Here is a 6,781-nt window from a genome sequence, read left to right on the forward strand (position 1 = left end):
TAGCAGTCATGCATCGCTGAAAAGTGGCAGGGGCATTACACAAACCAAATGGCATCCGTCTAAAAGCAAAAGTGCCATAAGGACAAGTGAAAGTGGTTTTCTCTTGGTCCTCGGGCGCAATCATGATTTGGTTATACCCAGAATACCCATCTAAAAAACAATAGAACTCATGACCCGCTAACCTCTCAAGCATTTGATCAATAAAGGGAAGGGGAAAGTGATCTTTACGGGTAGCATCATTCAATTTCCTATAATCAATGCACACACGCCATCCCGTAACAGTCCTAGTGTGTATTAATTCATTATTTTTATTTGTGATAACAGTAATCCCACCTTTCTTTGGCACACACTGAACATGACTTACCCATGCACTATCAGATATAGGATAGATGATACCTGCGTCGAGAAGCTTAATTGTTTCAGCCTTTACTACCTCTTGCATCTTTGGATTTAATCGTCTTTGAGGTTGCACAAGAGGTGAGTACTTCTCTTCGATCAAGATCTTGTGCATGCAGACGGATGGATTTATTCCTTTGATATCTGCCACCTTCCACGCAAATGCACCCTTGTGCGCTTTCAAAACTTCCAACAGCTTGTCCTCCATCACATCTGTCAAAGCAGCAGAAATAATGACAGGTAAAGTGTTATTCTCACCTAAGTATACGTACTTGAGGTGTGGAGGCAACGGCTTTAGCTCAAGCGTTGGTGGATCCTTGATGCTTGACCTTTGAGGGGTGAAATCTCTTCGTTCTCCTAGATCCTCCAGTCGCATCCTCATTGGCTTTCTCCATGGTTGGTTGGCATTAAAGTGTGCCACAATTTCAGCACTTTCTTCGTCTAACTCCTCTTCTCCCAATTCAGTATTGATAGTGGCCTCCAAAGGGTCCCTAAGAGCATCCTGCACATAGTTGGCCACAAGAGAGTCAAAAGCATCAATTCTAAAACAACTATCAGAATGCAGTGTGTGCTTAAGTGCATTAAAAACATCAAATGTAATCTCTTCTTCGCCCACTCTCAATCTCAACTTTCCCTCTTGCACATCAATAAGTGCCTTGCCAGTCGCAAGGAATGGTCTCCCCAAAATGAGAGGCATCTCGGTATCCCCCTCCATGTCGAGCACCACGAAATCGGCAGGAAAAATGAATTTGTCCACCTTCACTAGCACATCCTCAACCACTCCGCGGGGGTACTTGACCGATCTATCAGCCAGTTGCAAGGACATCCTCGTCGGCTTAGGCTCTCCCAACCCAAGTTTCCAAAACACAGAAAATGGCATCAGATTAATACTTGCACCAAGATCACATAATGCTTTATGAAAAACAACATCACCAATCATGCAAGGAATAGAGAAACTCCCTGGGTCTTTTAGCTTAGGTGGGATTTTGTTTTGCACCAAAGCGGAGCAATTTTCAGTTAAGTTGACTGTCATATGATCCTCCAACTTCCTCTTATTTGCTAAGATATCCTTCAAAAATTTAGCATAACTAGGCATTTGCATTAGAGCATCGGCAAAGGGAATATTGATATGCAACTTTTTAAACACCTCGAGAAACTTACCAAATTGTGCATCTAGTTTTGATTTTTTCAATGCAGCAGGAAAAGGAGGAGGTATAACAATTTTTGGTTGTGTAGTGGGTGCTAGTGTAGGGTTAGAAGACTTACCTTTATATGTCGCATCTTGTTCATCCGGCACTTGGTTTTTCTCTTTTTCTCTAGGCTCCAAAACTTTTCCGCTCTTCAACTCAATGGCCTTCACTTGCTCCTTTGGATTAGTTTCGGTATTACTTGGCAAGGTGCCCGGCTCTCTACTCGATATCATCTTGGCCAACTGTCCAATTTGATTCTCGAGCCCCTTTATCGATGCATCTTGGTTTTGGAGTCGAGTTTCGGTGGAAGAAATAAACTTAGACATCATTTGCTCCAAGTTGGACTTCTCTTCTCTAGGAGGATCGGATCTGTACATCGGTTGTTTGTCATATTGTTGTCCTCCTTGCGATCTATTCTGACTGTTTTGACCGCCCCACGAGAAGTTGGGATGTTGCCTCCACCCAGGATTGTATGTTTTCGAATAAGGGTCATTCCTTGGGCGGTTTTGGACTCCCACTTGATTCACCGGTGCCTCATTTTGCACATAGAAGGGATTTCCATCTTGACAGTCTTTCACATAGTGCTCTCCTCCACACTTTTCACAGAATATCTCTTGAAGACGCATAGCCGTGCCACCCACATTCAAGCCGTCTATTTTCCTGTTTAAAGCGTCAAGTTGTCCAGTAATGACAGAAAAATCAGTTACCTGGTGAACTCCGGCACTTCTCCGCTGGTTGTTCCTGTCAGATTGAGGATGATAGCTGCTAGCAGCCATTTCCTCCAACAACTCATATCCTTCTTCCGCAGTCTTCCACAAAAGGTTCCCACACGCAGCAGCATCTATCATAGTAAGGTTAGGAGTAAGCAAACCGTAATAAAAGGTTTGAACGACTAACCCAAGTGGCAACTCGTGATGTGGGCATCTTCGTAATAGATCTTTGAAACGCTCCCACGCCTCATATAGTGACTCTTGATCGAACTGAGCAAATGTTGTGATGTCTGCCCGCAGCTTCATGGTCTTCGATGGAGGAAAGTATTTGATGAGAAACGCCTTCGCCATGTCCTCCCATGTAGCTATCGAACCTACAGGTAAACAATTCAACCAAGCTTTAGCTTTATCACGCAAAGAGAAAGGAAATAAACGCAGTCTAACAGCATCATCAGAAACTCCATTAAATTTAAAAGTATCGCAAATCTCAAGAAAATCCGCGATGTGTGTGTTTGGATCGTCCACAGCAGTTCCTCCAAATTGGACGGTGTTCTGAATCATCTGGATAATGGCTGGTTTGATTTCGAATTGGTTTGCCCGCACAATCGGCCTCACAATGCTGGGGCGTGCACCATCCAAAGAAGGCTGTGCATACTCTAACATGGGTATGCGGCGTGGCATCTCAATTCGTCTCTCGTTTTGGCGCTCCGCCTCCTGCTCTTGTTCGGGCCTCTCCATCAGTTCCTTAAGTCTTTGCTGTTGTCTTCGCCTGCGGAAAGTCCTTTCAATTTCAGGGTCACACTCAAGATCCAAGTCAAGTGACTTTGGCATGCACCGGAAGAGATATCTGAATTAAAATATGGAGTGTTAGTTCAATAAAAATAAAATAACTAAAGGAAATAACTAAAAATATAATTGTAGATTAACAGTACCCGGCAACGGCGCCAAAAACTTGATCGAGCAAAACTTGCACTGTGAATTCCCCAATAAAATATGATTTTGTATGCTCAAAAAGTAATCGCAAGTGCACGATGTCAAGTAATAATATAGTGTATGTGAATACGAGTATCGTTCCACTGAAGACTGTATTTAACAATTATTATTTTAGTTATTAAAACTTTAGCGACGAAAAGTGATCGGTTGTGTTATAACTAATAGAATGCAAGAAAATTAAATAAACAAGTTCAAATATTAAATGATAAAATATGATTGCTAAATCGATTGATTAAATTTCAAATGATAAAAGAATTTGTTGGGAATTCTGGTTCACCTACCCTTTATTAATTAATTAATTCGTTCGATTGTGTTCTACGCTTCCGACAGGATTTCCTATTCAATTGAACACACTCTCTCGAGCTATGCCAAAATAATTCACTCAATGAAGTAATTAAATGTCTTTAATTATTTATCAAGAATGAATCGCATTTCGATTGATGAAATCCCCTAGTTTTCGACCCTAAGGACTATGACTATCGGCACGTATCCAATTTCATATCTCTATGTAAATTGTAGATCCGCGAATTATACTACTAGTTCTTATCACAAGTTATTCTCTCGAACTCACTCGCGAAATAAAAAAGTTGTTAAAGTTAGCTACGCTCTAACAACACAATAAAACAATAGTATAACCAAGAACAAATCACAAATCGAAAGATGAATTATCTAGATCAAAGTTTTGGGGTAGGATCCCCTTTAATCCCAACAAATATGAAAGTTTAGCTACTAGAATTCATAATTAAAATAAGCAAAACAATATTTAAATAACGGAAAATAAACTAGAAATACGAGACGTGACGAAATCTGCGAAGAACAATGCCCGGAAACCGTCGAATCTTCAATCCAAGTGCAAAAGCTCTCCAAAACTCCTTGTCGTAGCTTCAATGATGTCTGAATAATCCCTCAAAAACGTGCAATAGCCTTACCATATCAACCACACCTCCGAAATAAGGTAGAGAATCGCGCACAATAATTTCCAAAAATAGGCGGCGCTCGGGCGGTAGAAAAGTACCGCTCGAGCGCCAACTTTCTGTGATGTTCCTCGGCTGGTGCGGCATTCGCGCTCGGGCGGTAGAAAAGTACCGCCCGAGCGCCACAAGTTCTGTTTGGCACTTCGTCTTCTCGCGCCCGGGCGGTATAAAAGTACCGCTCGGGCGCCAACTTTCTGTAAGGCTTGCTCAATTAGTCATCTTTCGCGCCCGGGCGATAAAATTCTACCGCTCGGGCGCCGAGTATTCTGTCCAAGTTCTTCAACTTTGCACACTTTGCTATATTTTCCGTTTTCCGACCATTTTTCCTGCAAATTCATCACCCAACAGTGAGATATGATAAAATGCAAATGGTTACTATAAAATGAACAAAATGTAAATGAAATGCATGCATGCACAATGTAAACACAACTAAAACTAATGCAATAAACACGTAAAAACGACACATATCAATTTTCAAGGAAATTGGGAACCGAAGTTGCCTCTAGTGGAGTTTCCCTATAATATTAGCTATCAATCATTAATAGGGATGACTCCTTATGAGGCACTATATGGGAGAAAGAGTAGATCACCCATTGGGACAAGGTTGGTGAAAGAGGAGAATTTGGATCGGACTTGATCAAGCAAACAATGGAACTAGTAGTCAAAATCAAAGATAGGATGAAGACTGCACAAAGCCGACAAAAGAGTTATGCCGACAAGCGTATAGAGAGAGTTGGAGTTTGCAGTGGGTGACTAGGTATTTGTGAAAGTAGCAACCCTGAAGGGTGTTTTGAGATTTGGTAAAAGGGGCAAGCTTAGTCCGAGGTTCATAGGACCGTTTGAGATTTTGGAGAGGATTGAAACACTAGCCTATAGAGTGGCGTTGCCACCGATGCTAGCCGGAGTGCATAATGTGGTCCACATCTCGATGCTTATTAAGTACATGTCGAACCCTTCACTTGTATTAAATTATGAGCCCCCTACAATTAACTCCAAATATGTCCTACGAGGAAGACCTACAAAAATCCTAGGAATACAAGAAAGAAAACTCCGAAAGAAAGTCATTTCAATGGTCAAAGTCAAGTGGCTAAAGCACTCGGAGGAAGAAGCTACTTGGGAAAATGCGAGGGACATGAGGAGTCGCTACCTATAGTTGTTCGGTAAGTATTAATTTCGAGGACGAAATTTCATTTAAGGGATGAAGGAATTGGAAGGTCCAAAAATAAGATGACGTAATCCAAGTGCATGCAAATCTGGATAAAATAGAAAATGACTAATTAAATTATTTTAATGGCATGAATTAATTATGATATGCATGATTACACATTTAAAAAATAGGGTTTACTGTTAGAATGCATAAAATTGTATTTTTTAAATTTTATTCGAGATGTGATCGAGGAACGGAGACCGATAACTGAAAAATAGAATTTTTTTATTAAATAATTGTTTTTAATTATTTAAAATATGGTTTATACTATATGATATTTTTGAAGATAAGGTGTTTTGAGGTGATTTTATACGCCGAATCATAATTTTTAACGGTATTCGATTTTCGACGAAAATATGAACTTTTTGAGAACTCAGCTAATAATTTCATGAACTTTCCTTCACAAATATTTTAAATAATTACAATTGGGCTTAATGGGCCCAAACTTTCGTCACTTGTTTTAACCAAAATAAGAAGCCCTAAACTCTACCACAAAACCCTTAAACCCCACACCTCTAGAAACCTACTAAGATTCTCCTAGCAGCATTCAAACACACATACGCGCGCACAAAGTGGTCAAGGGAAGTTCACGTTTTCTTGAAGAAAATTCAGCAAGGTCCTCTGTTCGTCGGCGTTCTTCACGTCTCAACTTGTTTTTCGTGCGTAAAATACCCAAAGACACTCCATAAATATCCTCTTTCTCATCTACCACACCATGTTACATGTTTGAATTACGTTTGCATGAAATGTTTACCTTATGATTGATTTCATTTTTATGCCTTGACAAATGAATAACTTATGATTTCATGATCCAAAACCTATGATATTATTACATGAATGGGCTGCCATGTTAGGATATCTTGAAGGGACTCTTTTCCATCATGTTAAGAGGCCATAGTTGTCAAGATAAGGACTGAATACAAAGCTTGATCATAAACTTGCATATTTTGAACGCTAGGGTTCGGCTAGGAAGCTTGGGGGCGTGCGACTCGACCAGGGCTCGGGATAGACGGTCTCATGTGTGAGGAAGAGTCCTAGCCATGCTATAACTCAAGCACGACAGCTCGGGAAGAGTCCATGCATGATGGAACTATTCCCATGCAACCGAGAGTTGTGCAACATGTGGGGGGGGGGGGGGGGAGGGGGTCACGGCATGGCCACAGGGTCCAGGCTATGTATAAGGGTGGCCTAGAGAGGGTCAGGAGTGTGAGGGCTCAGGTGGTGGCTCGTGTGTAGAGTCCTAGTTCGGATAGGAGTCCTAGGAGCACAAGGGTAGAATTCGTGCGTACTCTTATTTGGGCAGGAGGCTGC

The 6,781-nt window shown here is 41.2% G+C and overlaps 1 non-coding gene across 1 annotated transcript; it reads left to right on the plus strand.

Annotated features, from left to right (window-relative positions):
* The first annotated feature begins 2,492 nt into the window (after positions 1-2,492).
* On the plus strand, positions 2,493-2,598 carry LOC140831247 (small nucleolar RNA R71). Its single transcript, XR_012117823.1, has one exon. It is a non-coding gene; the product is annotated as a small nucleolar RNA R71 (small nucleolar RNA).
* The last annotated feature ends 4,183 nt before the right edge of the window (positions 2,599-6,781 follow it).

Source organism: Primulina eburnea, chromosome 4, assembly GCF_022965805.1.
Source record: "Primulina eburnea isolate SZY01 chromosome 4, ASM2296580v1, whole genome shotgun sequence".
Taxonomy (NCBI): Eukaryota; Viridiplantae; Streptophyta; class Magnoliopsida; order Lamiales; family Gesneriaceae; genus Primulina; species Primulina eburnea.